The sequence below is a fragment of the Bos indicus x Bos taurus genome, chromosome 11 (genome assembly GCF_003369695.1).
Source record: "Bos indicus x Bos taurus breed Angus x Brahman F1 hybrid chromosome 11, Bos_hybrid_MaternalHap_v2.0, whole genome shotgun sequence".
In the NCBI taxonomy this organism is placed as follows: Eukaryota; Metazoa; Chordata; class Mammalia; order Artiodactyla; family Bovidae; genus Bos; species Bos indicus x Bos taurus.
Genome location: NC_040086.1, coordinates 104764708 through 104781638, shown reverse-complemented (window position 1 = coordinate 104781638; position 16931 = coordinate 104764708).

The following is a 16931-nucleotide window of genomic DNA, read 5'->3' as shown; positions in this document are numbered from 1 at the left end:
GGACCTGGCGGGCGGCCCAAGGCTGCAGCCCGGGGGCAGCAGACTGGCCGTCACCCATGGCCCCAGAGGGGGTGAAGCACGTGGGGCTCAGGAGCGTCAGACGGGCCGTCTCTCTCTCTGGTTTTTCTGAGACCCGGCCGGGTTCTGTGAGCCTGAGGGCAGGCTGCACGTTCTCTGATTCACAGTCTCGGGGCCGGGGAGCTTTGCGTGTTTGTCCACTTGCTGATGTGACATTGTGACGACCCCCGAGGACACACCAGGAGCCATGGCAGGAGCGGGGAGTAGGCGCTGGACAGGGCTCTGCCTCAGCGGAGGCCCCAGGGCTGTGGGGCAGACAGACAGGGGCAAGACAGTTTAATGGCCCTGGCGGGAAGGGGACAGTCACTGGAGGCGTGAGTTAGAGCTGAGATGCGAGCCCAGCTGCGAATTGTTTCGGGCCGGGGGCTTGTCCAGCCAGATGGTGAACCACCGCTCAGGTGTTGTCGGGGGCCTGGGTGAGGAAGTGAGGTATGCAAGCCGTCCACCCAGTTCCAGAGTGAAGCCAAGTGGCTGGCTTCTCTGGGTCATGGCGTGATGACAGTTAAACCAGGCCATGTGGCCCAGACACACTTTGATCTTGCTTTAAACTTCTCTCTAAAACCAAACTGGATCCTTGGGCCAGCGCTCTTTACTTTCCTTGCATTCCAAAGCTCGGAGGCAATATCGACATTTGGGGAATATTAACCAGCCCGTGGCTGGGCCGCTGGCCCTGTACCTGCCCAGCTGCGTCCTGTGGCCAAGGGCAGTGCCGCCCGCCCGGGCGTCCGGGGGCTGCTCATGCCTGTCTGTCCCTGCAGGCCTGCAGTGTGGCTGGGCTGTCCCCAGTCGTTGGGTCACATCGAGTATCATAGCGTATCACACATCACGTCATGTCACAAGTGTTCCGATGTGCGCTGGCAGTCAGCTCCTGTGATGACGTGGGGTCATCCACGTGGGAACATCAAAGGCAAATCAGATACGCTTCTGCCTTTAGATGGCGTCGTGTTGCGTCTGTTAACGTAAGCGGACACTCCCCAGGAGGGCGGGGGGCTTGCTGCGCTTTTGCCTTTTCGAAGCAGGTTGATCTCCACTCCTGCACCGTCTTCTCAGCCAGGGACGGAGGTTGGACTGACCCCATGACCCTGGGCTCCCCCTCGGGGACGGGGGACAAGGACCAGAGCTCCGCAGATTCAGAGCATGGCTGTTCTGGATCCCTGGGAGGCAGGTTTCCCACCTGGATCTGAGTCGCCCTGGATCTTAGAGGAAGGGCTGGATGTGCAAGCTGAGGGCCAGGAGACACTCGGGGGGGGTGGGGGTGGCGGTGCTGAGCTGTCCTTCAACCCCTTTGGCAGGGCAGCCCCCTGGGGTACCCGCCCACAGTCAGTGATGCCAGTTCTAATCCTTAAGGTGGACCCACTGGCCACCACGTCAGTCTTCCTCCAGACCAGTCAACTCACAGCCTCCCTGAATTAGATTTGATACAGGGCTGTCCCCCACACCCAAGCGATAGCTCTGCGGTGGTCCCAGGAACTAGGATTGTGAAGACACAGAAAGAGGAGGCAGAGATGCAGACAGAAGCTGAAATGGAGGACGTGAGTGTGGACGTGCCAGAAAACCAGATCTGCGCTTGAGTGTTCAAAGCTTTAATCTAAACACAGTCAGTAAAGTGTCAAAACATGAAAACCTCCCCGGCAGATCCTTTTTCTGCCAAGGAGAAGGTCTTTTTCAGACCTCAGCCAGGCAGCCCAGCTTTCCACACGGCTGCGGGGTAATTCACGTCTGGCGTGGGGTTGGATGGCTGAGGGCTACCGACAGGATTTCGCCGTGAACTTCTCAGGTTTGACTGCAACGTTTCTGAGTTTGTTTTTGAGGCGATGGCAGGTTTACAAGGGTTCACAGCAACGCACGCGTCGGCTTTGCCCGGCTGTATCAGGAAGGGAGTAATTTCTGTTGGTAGCTGACAACACCCGTGAATGATGCTCTACAAGCTGGGGATTCAGGACTACATCTCCGGAGAACAGACGGTAGCAGAGTCGAGTGTTTTTACAGAAACCTGAGGTTCAGCCAAGAGCAGGCAGCCCTGGAGCGTACGCTTTGCCCTTCAGAATCAGTAGACTGGGGGAGCTTTCTCCGGTTACTGGAAAGGCGATCCAGCGTTATCTGGCTTTTATCTTGGTTGAGCTCCGTCAGCAGGCCCAGGGTTTAGACAACATCAGCTCTCTCTGGCTAGGACTGCCAGGCTCAGCTACCGAGAAAACCGAGTAGGTGCCCAGAAAAACCCGAATCTCAGAGGAACGGCAGCAAGGGGCGTCTGGGACACACTTGTGCGCACAGAGCTGCTGGCTGTCTGTCTGGAACTCGGGTTTCACAGGGCGCTGTGTGACTCGCCTGGCAGCCTTACTCTCAGCCCACACCCACCCACACACGCACTGGGACTGATCACACCAACTGCCTCCTTCTGGGCCCACCAGCCAGGCAGCCACGCCCCCGGCCCGGGCCTGGAAACGGGCCTCCGGGACAGGCACCCCGGAATCAGGGAAGAGCCTGGGTGCAGGTCGCACTCCGGAGGCCCGAGGACCAGCCTCGACCACCCCTGGAAGTCTCGAGAGGGAGCAGCGGGGGTGCGGGGTGACGTGTGGACAGGGGCCGGTGGCTCGAGCTCCCTGAGCTGCTGCCGTGCTTCCTCGGGCTGCCCCTGGCCACCGATCCCCCGAACCCCTGTGTTCCTGGAGGGGTCAGCCTGGTGGGTCTGTCCCCGACCTGAGGCTGGTGCCCACGCAGACAGGCAGGCCCACCACTGCCATTCTGGGTGGGGAAGCAGGCCAGAGAGACCACGGGGAGGGGGCGAGTGACTGCAGGCCTGGGGCGGCGGGCCTGCCTGAGTGGGAGGTGCCGCAGAGGTCAGCCGCAGGGCCTGACCTGGGGCTCACCCGCGCGTCCCCTTCTCTTCCCTGCCCCGTCCTGCTTCCCCGGGAGCCCCGAGCTTCAGATGCAGAGCGTCTGAGATTCGGGCGGGCTCCCTGTGGCCGCCGTCACAAGCGATCCCGGATGCAGCGTCCTGACAGAGGCCTGTTTGCTATTATAGCTCTGAGGGTCAGAAAGTCAGAATGGACCTCGCTGGGCTGAAATCAAGGTTGGACGGGGATTGCCCTGAGGCTCCGGGGGAGCCTCTGGTCCCCTGTGGCCGAACTCTTGGGCTTGAGGTTCCTCCAAGCCACGGGGCCCATGAAGCCCCTCTCGGGCTGTGTGCTCTGGCGCCTTCGGCTCCTCTGCCCCCGTGAGTGCGCTGCAATGCCAGGGGTTGTCTGGACAGTTCTGAGCACTGCCCTGCCCCGAGGCCAGCCGATTAGCAGCCCAGGAGAGTGGTCGGCCTTGCGTTCCAGGACTGGGACGTGGACACGGTCAGGGCCCCTTTTCGGCCTTCCCTGCCGCTGGCATGTCAGTGTGGAACCTCTCAGGGCCTCAGTTTCCACTTCTGTAAAGTGTGGGAGAGAAACCCCGATGGGATTCTGCAGGTGATGGAAACGAGGCAGGTAATTCTCCCAGCACCGCTCCCGAAGGCCGAGCTACGTTAGAGCAGCAGGCTGGGAGGAGGGCACTCTGGCCTGGCTATGGCCACCGTCCAACTTCCGGACACAGGACAGCAAGCGCCACGAGGCAAGGACCACGAATCTGGACCTCACAGTTCTGGACACGGAATCCACTGCTGAGCGGACAGAACAAAGGAGTGAAGGAATGCAGGGATGTCTCACTCGTGGGACAGACGCTGGGAAGATGAAAGTTGGTGTTAGAGGGAGAGTGAACTGTTTTGGGGTGGGAACAGAGGAATCTGAAGATCCCGGAGCCCCCAGACCTGCCTGTGATCCTGTCCCAGGCGAGGAGACCCGTCCCACGCCTAGAGACCCACGTTTCCTCTGCCCTCAGCTGCACCTCCAGCCATCAAAGCCCATCTCCTTCCCCACAGGAGACGCTTGGCTCTCCAGAGAGGCCACGTGCCCAGCAGCCCTGGCCTCGCTTGCTCCACTACCCCCAGATGCTGCCAGGATCCAAACGTACCCTGGGAAGGCAGCATCCCGCAATCCATGCCTCTGACCCCATTTGTCAGGGACAAAATGACCCAAGTGCCTTCACTGACCACTGGCCACTCCCGGCAGGGCTCAGAAATCCTTTGTCCGGGGGCTTCCAAAGCACTGACTGGTTGCTCATCCTTCAGGGACATGGAGCTGGCCTGAGCCCTTGTTCCACAAGCCGTGGGCCAGCCCTGCTGGTCAGCAGTGGACCAGGCCTCCCCCTACTGTGACGAGGCCCCGTGGGGGCAGTTTAGTGGGATAGCATCCTGGTGCAAATCTGCTGCTCCAGCCCCTAGACGAACAGCTGACTTCCTGTGGCAGCTGCATCCTGGTCTGGCAGCCCTGGGAGCAGGGCTTCTGGCCAGCCCCCGGGGGCTTCGCAGGGCTGGGCCCACTGCTTCCCCTGGCATGTGGGGCAGCCTTGGTGCAACCTTCCCCCCCAGCTGGAGCCGGCTGGTGTGCACGGGGCAGATGCCTATGAGGCCTGGTGTGCAGTCCTGGGGGAGTGGGAGGGGTGTGGGTCCAGCCACTACCTTCCTCCCAGGCCCATTGACTCACCATTCCCCCAGCAAATGCTTCAGTTTAGTCGCTGAGTCATGTCCGACCCTTTGCGACCCCACGAACTGCAGCACGCCAGGCTTCCCTTTCCATCAACACCTCCCAGAGCTTGCTCAAATTCATGTCCATCCAGTTGGTGATGCCATCCAAACATCTCATCCTCTGTCATCTCCTCCTCTTGCCTTCAATCGTTCCCAGCATCAGAGTCTTTTTCAATGAGTTGGCTCTTCGCATCAGGTGGCCAAAGTACTGGAGATTCAGCTTCAGCATCAGTCCTTCCAATGAATATTCAGGGTTGATTTCCTTTATGATGGACTGGTTTGACATCCTTGCTGTGCAAGGGACTCTCAAGAGTCTTCTCCAGCACCACAATTTGAGAGCATCAATTCTTCGCCACTCAGCCTTGTTCATGGTCCAGCTCTCATATCTGTACATGACTACTGGCAAGATCATAGCTTGGACTATCTGGACCTTTGTTGGCAAAGTGATGTGTCTGCTTTTTAATATGCTGTCTAGGTTTGTAATAGCTTCTCTTCCAAAGAGTAAGTGTCTTTTAACCACCAGACCATAGACGCTGACAGTGATCCTCCCGACATCAACAGGAAGCAGGATCTGTCCTTTGGATCCCAAAGAGTAAGTGTCTTTTAACCACCAGACCATAGACGCTGACAATGATCCTCCCGACATCAACAGGAAGCAGGATCTGTCCTTTGGATCCCAAATGGGCACAGACGTGGATTCTTCCCTGTGAAGACCTGCCCACGCCTTGATTCTGGCCTTGGGAGAACTTGCCGGGGGACCAACCAGGCCCACTGGATCTCTGGCCTCTGGAACTGTGGGTGCTACATTTCTGCTTTTATGAGGTGCTGATCTGTATTTCGGCAGCGGTGATAGCAAGACCCATCGTTCTCTGTGACCTAGCAATATTTTTAGGTATTTTATGGATTCTTAGAACTTAATGGGGCCTTATAAGCTATCCTGAGACTGCCTACGGGCAGTAATTGCCCCTGTGGCAAGGCGGCATGCTGGCTAATAGACCAAGATGAACCTGAGTGCAGGTCCTGATTACCTCACCCGCTCTCTATGCGGCCTTGGTGAGCTTCCCAAAGGCCCTGCACCTCAGTTTCCCCATCTGTACAATGGGGACAATCACATCAACGGAGGATTCAGTGTGACGATGCATATGCAATGCTCAGCGCAGGGCCTGGTCCTGGGGAAGCTCAGTGGACAGCGCTGGTTATGGCTCTCACGGCATCTCTGAGCGCTGGTTGTCTGGTCCGATCACTTCCATGCTCAGGAAACTGGATCTCTCACCAGACGGCCAGGGTAAAAGCCTCCTGTTCCCATGTGGCATATGAGGGTTCTGGGATGGGTGTCGGGAGAGCAGGGGGCCGGCCTGGCTTTGGCTCAGGCTCCAGGCGTGTCGGGCAGGCCAGGGTCCTCCCTCCTTCCGGGGCCTCAGTTTCCCCGTCTGTGAAACGAGAGGGTTGGCGCTAATCCCCCTCCTAGCTTTGAGATTTCATGATTCTGTGAATTCAGGTCAGAGCTACGCTGCTGGTCTCATATGTAATTATTTTTTCTCAGGATTACACATTTTTGAATAAAAATGAAATAAGACCTTCAGAATAACTGATGAAATACTTTTTGACCTAACATTAATATGCCACATGGAAGGCAGGATAATGAATCAGGAAGATTAAAGCTGTGGGGAGCCCAGGAGTATAAGCGCTGGGCTGGAGCCGAGCCCCGGGGAGGGCGGGGCGGTTGTTTCCGTGTATATTTATTTGCGCTGACATTACTGCATTAAGCTGGTGCATATGTAATCTCACATGAAACTCACGGCGGTGGAATACTCCTCAGCCCTCACAGGCCGCTCTCGTCTCATCATCAGGGCCTCCCCAGGGACGCTGGAGGGGCCCTGTGCCCCCAAGCCCGTCCCAGAGGACTGAGCGATAGCACCCGCAGATTTGGGAGGAGGGGCGGGCTGTGGGGACTAGGAAGGAGACTGGCGGGGTGGGAGGAAGGGGGCCAAGTGGAGGGAGCGGGGACACTCTGCAGCCCCCGAGCAGGCCCTGGGCTGACGGCCAGGGCACGGAAGGAGACTGGTGGGGTGGGAGGGAGGGGGCCAAGCGGAGGGAAGGAGGGAAGCGGGGGACACTCTGCAGCCCCCGAGCAGGCCCTGGGCTGACGGCCAGGGCATGGAAGGAGACTGGCGGGGTGGGAGGGAGGGGGCCAAGCGGAGGGAAGGAGGGAAGCGGGGGACACTCTGCAGCCCCCGAGCAGGCCCTGCGCTGACGGCCAGGGCCCAGGTCACAGGGGCAGTGTGCTGGGCCCCTCGGGGGGCCTGGGGGCTGGGCTGGGGTCTCCGCCTCCACAGAATCAGGTCACCGTCCCTCTGGCCAGAATCAAGTCGCTGTCCCTCTGGCCGGGCCGGGCCTTCTTCTGACCTGGCCTCTGAGCAACCCCTGGGCTCCGGGCTAGAGCCCTTCCACTCCGACTCTCTCCTCTGATCCCTGTGGCCGCCCGGCCCACGGGTGAGCAAACTGGGTGAGAAGTCCTGGGGCCCGCCCCAGGGCACACAGCCGGACCTCAGTCGGTTGCTGAGCCTGAAGCCCCCGGCTCTGTTGCAGCCCATCCCCCTCCTGTCCACACCCTCACCAGCTGCTGGGATTCTGGGCCTCTGCACCCCACCTCTGTCCACCTGCCCGCATCCCTGAGGCAGAGGGCACCAGCTATCAGCTCTCAGAAGGGGGCCCACTGGCACCCCGCTCCTCCAGGTGTGGTCCTGGGGCCAGCCGCCCCGCACCTCCGCCAGGATGGCAGCCCAGGTTCATCCCAGACCGCCCTCCAGCGAGGCCCGGGAGGTACATGTGTGTGACCCCAGCTTCCCCGAGGCGCTACCTGGAGGAGCTTCTCTATGGAAATAGAGCCAGAGGGCTGGGGAAGCCCCTGCCCAGGGCTGGCAGATGTCCAGCACCTAGGACCTCCGGCTCCAGATGACCTGGTCCTGCTTGAAGGGGGCCCCTCCTAGAGGAGTGGGGGACCGGGGGGCTGAGCTGTGCCCTCTCAGGGGTCTAGGGCTGGGGAGGACAGAGAGGGGCCCTCCTGGTCTGCTGTCCTGGAGTCTTTCTACTCAGCCCTGAGTAGCCTGTGCACCAGGGTCCCTGGGGTAAACCTGCCGTCTGCCCAGGAGCCCAGGGAAGGCCCGGGCGGGGGCTCTGGTTAGCTGGGCTTCCGTGCCAAGCAGACCCCATGGGCAATAGGAGTGGGCCTGGAGGGCCCCTTATGGGATGTGCCTCCAGGTGGGGAGGTGGAGAGACAGACGTGCAGAGCGGGCAGGACCGGCTCGGAGCGTGGGGCAGGCAGAGGTGACCCCCCAGGGCCGAGGCCCCAGAGGCCCCAGGCAGGCTCTGCCCTGCTGCATTCAGAGCCTGCCCCTGACTCGGGTGGGCGGCCAGCACCCAGGACGCATCCCCTTCATCAGCCGAGTGGGGCTCAGGCCAGAGCACTGGTCCCGATAAGAGCGGGCTCAGCTCCCAAGCTCACCCCGCGTGTGGCCTCGGGCAGTGATGGAGTCCCCGCCTGTAAAGGGGGTCAAGGATGCCCGGCTGGGGGTCACAGGCTGCTGGCAGGGCTCGCTAAAGGCAGGGGCACCCCGGGGTTAAAATTCCCATTGTTGCTATGGTTACAGGGCCAGTGTCCCAGGACTCACCCCTCCCCCAGGGCATGGACTCTCCACCTCCCCTTGGCTCCCGCTGCTGGGTGCTCAGTGGAGGGGGGTCCTGGAGGATGAGCAGTGTGCCTGTGACCAGAGCTGAGTAGCCCGCACCAGTACTTAGGAACCCGATGCTGCTGGGGGACCGAGTCTGCGCCCGCGCATGTCTCTTTGTGTGTGCGCGTGCGTGTGTACGTGCGCGCATGTGTGTCTCTGTGCGTGTGTGCGTGTACGTGTGAGTGCATGCGCGTGCACGTGTGTGCATGTCTGTGCGTGTGAATGTGTGCAAGTGTGTGTGTGAATGTGTGCGTGCGTGTATGCAGCCCTCTGCTCCCCTGTGGCTGCACATTTTATAAGCCTGTCACAGATTTAAAGGAACCTCCGCCCCACTTTGTACGTTGACGACGTTAGGCTCGAGAATCCGACGCGGTGGGCGCTGTGGCTGAGGGCGCCTTCTGACCAGACACCAGCTGCCAGGAGCTCTTCTGCTCAAAGCCGGCCTGGCTTCCTCCCAGGCGTCACGTGTGTGTGGACGCACGCCGGCACACACGCGTCTGCGAGCTCGGGAGCCGAGGGCCTCGTCCCAGCTCCTTGGCTGGGTTTCCCCTTTCCTCACGTTTCTTCGTTCACCGGGAAGATGGCTACATCAGGGCATCGTGTTTATACCCCGGAATACGATGCAGCAGTCTTCCAACCCGACCTAGAAATGTCCTTGCGCACGCGGAAGAATTCGCAAAGCTGTTACTGAGGGACTAAACGAAGTCAGGGGAGCACGCGCTGCGCGGCCCGGCTCCTCCCTCCCTCCCCCGTTCCTCCGCCCCCTTGGCAACCGCAGGCCTGTTCTCTGTATTTGTGAGTCTATCTGTGTTTCATAGATTTCTACAGTTTTCAAACGCACAAGACAAATCTCTACCCTGCGGACAGATGCAGTCATCTGCAGGAGCATTGTCGAGAAACACCCTGGCAGGCCTGTCACCAAATTCTGGGTCAGAGTTACGTCTGTGGGGTGAGGGTCCCCTCCCCAATTTAAATTAAGCAAAAATCCAGTATCAGAGTCATTTAACGTTTAATCACCGAGTCTGCAGTTTTCACAGAGCACCTGTCATACCCTGCCTCCAAGCTGTTCAGGAGACAAAAGTAACCTGGGCTGGGAATGTTGGCTGTAACTTTTTTTTTTTTTTCATTAATAGATTTATTATTATTATTATTATTTTAGATCATGTTTAGGTTTACAGAAAGACTGAGCAGCTAGTACAGAGGACAGAGTTCCCAGACACCCTCCTCCACCCACAATATTCGTATCATTTTATTATTGTGTTTACTTTTGCTTTGCTGGACGGAGCAGGAAGTGGTACCCACTCCAGTGTTCTTGGCTGGAAAATGCCATGGATGGAGGAGACTGGCGGGCTACAGTCCATGGGGTCACAAAGAGTCAGACACGACTGAGCGATTAGCATACTTGCTTTGCTGGAACTTCTTTAAGATTAAGTTTTAGCTTTCAGAGCAGTTTTAGATTCACAGCAAAACTGGGCAGGAGTAGAGCGGTCTCTCCCGTGCCCCTCACCCACAGCTTACCCTGTACCAGATCCACCCGTTACTGCTTTCAGTGTCGATTGCTTTGGCTGTGTCGGGGCTTGGCAGCAGCACCCAGGACCTTCACTGCGTCGTGTGGATCTTTCGTTACGGCACCGGGCGCTCTGGTTGCCGTGTGTGGCCTTCGTTGTTCCGTGGCCCGTGGGATCTTAGTCCCCCGACCAGGGGTGGGACCTGCGTCCCTTGCATTGCAAAGCAGACTGTTAACCACTGGACCACCAGGGAGGTCCCCATCCCCCATGACTGACACACACCTACATCCCCCAGAGTCCACAGCTTACATTAGGGTCCACTCTTGGTGTCAGACACTCCATGGGCTTGGACAAATACATAATAACATGTACCCATCATTACTGGGCTTCCCAGATGGCTCAGGGGTAAAGAATTCTCCTGCTAATGCTGGAGACGCAGGTTTGATTCCTTGGTCAGGAAGACCCCCTGGAGGAGGGCATGGCGACCCACTCCAGGGTTCTTGCCTGGAGAATCCCATGGACAGAGGAGCCTGGTGGGCTACATACAGTCCACGTGGTCGCAAAGAGTTGGACGCGGCTGAGAGACTGGGCACATATGCACACCCAGCACTACTGCCTCCTAAGGAGCAGGTTCTGCCCGAGAGCCCCCTGCACGCGCCGTCCACCGTCGAGTCCCTGGATCCAGGCACGAGAGGTGTGGTCCACACAGCCCCGCTCCTGGTGTTCTGACGGGGGACTGGGACTGGAAGTGTGGGGCAGCCGGGGGTCTGAGCAGGCAGACAGACCTTCTTGTGGGTACCAGCCGTGGTAAGACTCAGGTCAGGACAAAATCCTGTTCCCTGTAGAGTCTTTTGCTCCCTTTGGTCAAACATTTGAAGATACTTTACGTATCTTTTTTCCTTTCGCTCTCTTTTCCTTGGCTGTCAGGGAGCTCAAAGTCACACTTAGCTTGCAACTGCAGACTACTTCATGTCTTGGTTTTGGTATAGTCACAATTTCTAACTCAATTTTTATCTTTCCATTAACCATGCACGTGGTCTTTGGTGTTTTCACCACAAAGCATCTCACCTGATTATAGGAAGAGGGGGCTGCCTGGTAATCACTAGAAAAGATGCAGGGCTGGACTGAGATCTGTGAGGGCCAGGGGAGAGGGAGGCACGGTCCTTGCTCTCGGTGACCCTCTGGTGTATGCAGAAAGGAGATGTGCCCACGGGCAGGGTCAGAGCCCCAGCCTGGACCGTCTGGACCAGACGCGGAGGGGCTGCCTGCTCATCCAGTCTGGGACCCATGCTGTTGGGACAGTCAATCGCTCCTGCCTGACCAAGCTGGGCTGACCACAGACCCCCCTCTGGAGCTTGGGGTCAGCAGTGGCTGGAGAGGATGCCCCTGGCAGTGGCCCCTCCCCAGAGAGTCCAAACCGTAGCTCCTGCTCTTGAGACCCTTGGAGCTGCCCCAGCTCCCGACCTTCCGGAGCCCAGCTCCCTGGCGTTGGCCTGGAAGCTGTGAACCGCCCGACTGCTGCCACATACCTGTTGTCATCCGTTGCTGTTGTTTTAGGTCGCGTGGCTTACGTTGTTCGGTGTCAGCTTCTGCTGCTGGTGTCCAAAGGGCTGTGCAGACAAAGGCTCTGCTGACCCTGCTGGGCTCAGCAGGAGGGAGCAGAGATCACTTAGCGATCTCTGCCCTGCGCCCGGCACGGGGAGAGATGGCCCCAGTGTCCAGTATCACAAGCTTGGTTCTGACCACCACCCTTCCCTCTTTACTCCAGACCCTGCGGCCTTCCTAGGAACCAAGTGTGCCCTTTAAGGAGGCCAGCTGCAGTGCCTGTCTTTATAATTCACGAGTAGTCTGCTGAATGTCCTTCCTGACGGCTCATCTATGCCTGTATCCAAGCAGCGCTTGACAATCAGCCTTCAGGACCTTGTCAACAGGACAGGCGGGAAGATGAATTCTCCCGCACTAATGCCCAGACAGGCCAGGGCTCTCTGGGTCACTCCTTTCTCTCAGCTCCCCCAGCAGTGGGGGGAGGACCCGTGGTTCTGGGGTGAGGCTTGGGGGAAGGCTGCCCTCCCTGGCACTGCAGCTGGGCCCCGCAAGGCCAGTCCTCCTTGCTCATTCCTAAGCATCCCCACTCACCCAGCCGACACAGAAGAGAGCCCGCCTTTGCCCTTGAAGACCACGATGGTGACTCTGGCTGCACAGGAGCCCACTCCTGGGGATGATGAATGTCTCTTTCTGGTGGGGCACCTGGGCTTTCTGCACGGAAGCCAAGACACGTGTAAGGCCCTTTAAGAGCACTAATTTACATGGCAAGTACACAGATTACAGAATACCGTATTTCACTGGTTTTACAGCAGGCCAGCGACTGGAGCCTGGGCCTCTCCAGACCTCGTGTCATTAATCTCGGGCCGGACGAGCCGGCAGATTGCATCTGCCCTCCCCTGACATGCCCCGCAGCCAGACGGAAGAGTGTCTCGTCTGGCTTTTTTCATTTTTCTCCTAACAGGTTCAATATTTTAACAAATCCAAGTGCTGTATAACTGGAGGTGGTTTCCAGGAGACGGGCCTCGCTCTCCATACTTCTGCCACGGTAATTAATTTAGTGGCTCGTGAGTTATGGACTGCAGCGCCTCCGAGCCCTGCTTCGCTCCCCTCCTGATGTTGCAAGGCCTCTGAGTTCCTTTTATCAAGACGATGTCTCTGGTGGTGCAGACCAAGGGCCCAGGGGTTTCTGAGCCAAAGTGGACTGTGGCACAAGGCCACCCAGTGACCAGCCACCCCTCAGCACTTAGTCTCTTTGTGCCAGGCTTGGGGTGATGCTTAGCAGGGTATGGGGAAGAGCCGGACTCTGACTCCCTTGGGAGGTGGTGGGAGTGGGTTATGGGGCGCTGGGCCGATATCCTGAAGGACGTGACCGGGGGCTTCCAGGCCCAGGAGGGGGTGGTACCTGCTTTCCCCCATTTACGCACGAGGAGACGGGGGCTCGGGGAGGAGAGGAGTTTTGCCCATGGGGCAAGACTACGAGGGGAGGGGCTGGGCCTTGAACCTCTGTGCCCGCTTGCCGGCTCCTGGCTTTCCTTAGTCTGTAAGTTGGCTGGGCGGGCCAAGGAGGCCTCTTGGTGCTGTGGGGACCTTTGGAAAATGAAGAGGTGGCAAAGGAAGGAAGGAAGAGGGGAACTTTCCCAGAAGGAGGGTGCACAGCCGCTCGAGGCCAGTGGCCCCCAGGGACTAGCAAGGGTTTGCTGAGCACAAGTGAGGTGGGCTCCTCTTTGTTAGGAAGAACGGCTCCTCTGGGGGCTCCTCCTGGGGTCACGGCTCCTGCCGCAGCCCACACACCAAGAGGGGGCGGCCCTAACTCTCAGGGATGGGACGTCCTTAACCGCGACCCTGGCCGTCGCCTCCCCCACTTCCTGAGTGGCGAGACGTCGAACTGAGCCTGAAAGGAGTAGAAAGGCCGGGGTGGTGAGGGCATCTTCAGAAGGACGGGGCGGGGGGTGGGTAGGAAGCCTTCTGACCCGCAGGGAGGGCAGGAGGCTGGGATGCGCACCGCTGCGCCCACCTCACACACAGGGGCCGAGGCAGGGCGGGACGGCCCGGTAAACCCTGAGGATCCCCCGACGGAATCACAGCGTCAGAGGACCGGTCGCCAGGGCTGGGGCGAGGTGTCCCCAGCCTCCCGCGGGAGGCGGCCCGGGCAGCGGCTGTCGGCCCAGCTCAGGGTCCCGGCTCCCTAGGCTGCGCGCTGGGAGAGAGGGGCTCCTGCCTTCTATGTGCTTTTGGTCTCACATTGGTCATTAACTAAAGAATTGCTTCCAGGCAACAAACAAGCAAGACCGTGTCCACAACACTTTGGGAGCGTTCTCCATCTCCTGCGGGGCTGAAACAATGACTCAGTACCCAAATGTCACACTTGGCTGGGAAACAGTTTCATATGAATAAATATGAGAACCCACAGCACCCGCAAGATGAGCGAAAAGGAGTCTGTGCTGAGGAGATTCAGAAAAGCAATGCTGTTTACTTTCGTGTTGGGTGAGAGTGTTTCTCTGAAAGGCTGGGTTTTAATTCTGACTGAGGAGAAGGCAATGGCACCCCACCCCAGTACTCTTGCCTGGAAAATCCCATGGATGGAGCCTGGTAGGCTGCAGTCCATGGGGTCACTAAGAGTCGGACACGACTGAGCGACTTCACTTTGACTTTTCACTTTCATGCATTGGAGAAGGAAATGGTAACCCACTCCAGTGTTCTTGCCTGGAGAATCCCAGGGATGGGGGAGCCTGGTGGGCTGCTATCTATGGGGTCGCACAGAGTCGGACATGACTGAAGCGACTTAGCAGCAGCAGCAGCAGCAGAGGACAATTCTCCCGCTTTGGGCTCAGGAGTGAACCAACCAGCATTTCCTAGAGTCTGATAATAGCTGCGGGGCTCCATAGCTCTTTGGCCTAACCTGGTCTCTGGGCTCAGGGAAGAGGCTCCGCCTTGGGTGGGCGTGGCCATGTGCCTTACTCTGGCCAATGAGACGGGCAGGGTACAGCTTGTCAGTCCTGGAAAGACCCCTGAAGGGCCCGCATATCCATTAGCCTCTTCTGGGACGAAGTGCAGACAGAGACGGAGCCTCCAACCCTTGGGTCCCTGGGATCGAGTAGGTAAGTCTCATTCCCTGCATGCACGCAGCATGTCTGACGGATGAAAGCTCTCTTTGTTACTGCGGCAGAGCCTCCACTAGCCTGACTGATACAACGTAATGCCTACAGACGCTTCTGGTTACAAGCCCTGGGAGACACTGGGTTACATGAAGCCCAGTAGGGGAGGAGGGTTTCTTAGGGTCTCAACAGTAGGTGAGCGTCTAGAGGAGGGGTTTCCACATTCCTTGAGTGCTGGGTGTGCTCTGGGAAGCCCTGAACCCACCGCCCACAGGTCATCGCCCTGGACCTCCCCCCTGGAGATGACCGTGACCATGGCCACCTTACAGACAAGCAGGTGGGGTCACAGAGGAGAAGGGGCTTGCCTGGGGTCACCGTGGTGACACCACATCTGGCGTCCTTCCCTTGGCCCCAGCAGGGCTCTGTTCCTTAGGGTGCATCGCCCCAGGCTGTTTCTGGTCTTTGGGGTGACGGTTCCCTTTCTGCAGCTCAGGACCTGGGTGGGGCCTGATTTCAGATTCCACTCCAGGGCTGTCTGTGTGATAAAGATCACAGTGAGTCATCATCCGGAGGAAAGTGGAGCTGTCCTAATGTGACCGGTCACCCTCGCCGAGCTGAGCCAAAAGGCAGGGGTCAGAAGGGCAGAAGGATGGACCCCGTCTGTAGGCTCTGGGAAAACTCAGTACAAAGCTGTCTCCCTGGGCCCCGGACGTGGCTGGCCGGGTGGTGGGCAGTGAGCTGCCATTGGGAGATCCTGACCACCCAGGGGTGGGGGAAGGGAGGAGGGGGGAACCACAGACGGCCCTGGCCGCCTCCCCTGGCCCCTGCTTGTGCCCTGTTCCCTCTGGGGTCAGCTGTTTGCCCCAAATAGACTAACCCGTGTCCGGCCTGGGACCTGTCCTCACAGGGCCCCCGCAGGTCTGGGGGACGCTCTGCAAGGGCCCCAGCTCACAAGACCCTGATGGCCCCCCAGTCCCGCTGGTCCTGAGGTGACCTTCCCGCTGGGCCTGGCCCCTGCCAGGGGCTGCGTGGCCCTCATGACGGGGCGCAGAGCCCTCTAACAGCCTCCAGGTGTGGCCGCTGGGCATTGGGAGAGGGGGCTGAGGCGTCTCCATGTCGTGAGGTGCTGGGAGGGTGCAGCCTCCCCCTGGGGACCGCGTTTGCACAAATCTCATGGCCCAGGCAGTGGAGAGGCCGCCTGTGAGAAGTGCGTATGAGCGCGGTTCGCCCTGGATGTGCCGTTTATCTGATGCAGCAGGACCGAGAGCCGTGACGACCAGCCAGGTGATGACCAGGGGCGCTGAGAGCCTCTGCTGCTCGGGCCAGCAGCTGGCAAAGTGCCCACCTGTGTCTGCAGAGGCCCAGGGGAGCAGCCTCCGCCCCCCATCCCCTGCCTCCACTAGGCCACCGAGGGCGGGGTCAGAGGGAGTCCCCGGTGCCCCAGGGGGCTCTCTTGGAGCGGCTTCTGGGAATGGAGGGGCGGGTCAGGCTGCTCAGGGACAGGAAGACAAGGAGGGTTGCCGCACATCCAGGGTGAGGCGGGGGCCCCATGCGTAGACCCCGGGTCTGGGCACTAAATTCTCATCACCAAATGCCCTCCCGTGACAACAGGAAGAGGTTGGTGGCCGGGCAGAAGCTTGCTCAGCATCTGGGGCTCTGGCTGCTCCGACCGGGGGTCTGGCCATCCTGACCAGCCCGAGTCAGAGTGACCTCAGATAGTCCAGCCCCCATCGAGCCTGGTCTCCCCTAAAGCCCAGAGTTGGGCCGGCTCTCCACCTGCACCTCTTTCTCACTTGAAAACGTTGTCACTTGAACAAGAACAGTGACACGCTGAGCTGCCCGGGGGGCAAGAGTCACGTGATGGCCCAGCCTGGCCCTTCTGCGAAGTCGCCTGGTGGGGAGGAGGCTCGGGTGAAGCCCGCTGCCAGCTGCTTCGGGAACGGCTGTCAAGACCAGCTCCTTGAGGAGGAGACACTGACAGCCGGGCAGCCTCCCAAGGCCGCTGGCTGGGGCCTGAGGATCCAGGCAGTGGGTCTCAGCAGCTCTCCTCAAGGGTGCGTGAGGCCAGATGGTGGCTCAGCCTCTGGGGGTGCACCATGGGGGGAAGGGCGGAGCAGAGGGACAGGGCAAGACGAGTCTCTTCTTCCCTTTGGTGTGGGAGCCTTCAGCCAGCCTGCTGTGGTCAGTCCAGGTGGGCTGCACAGAGGCGGTGACAAGGAGGAGACGGCTTTGTACACGCACGTCCAGGCTGAAACAAACGGTCGATGGGCTCGCCCTCTGTGCCAGGTGCTGGGACAGAGGGGTCACCAGGGCAGGCAACGGGCCTCCCGCTGGGGATTCACATGCTCAAGAGCTGAGGCACTAA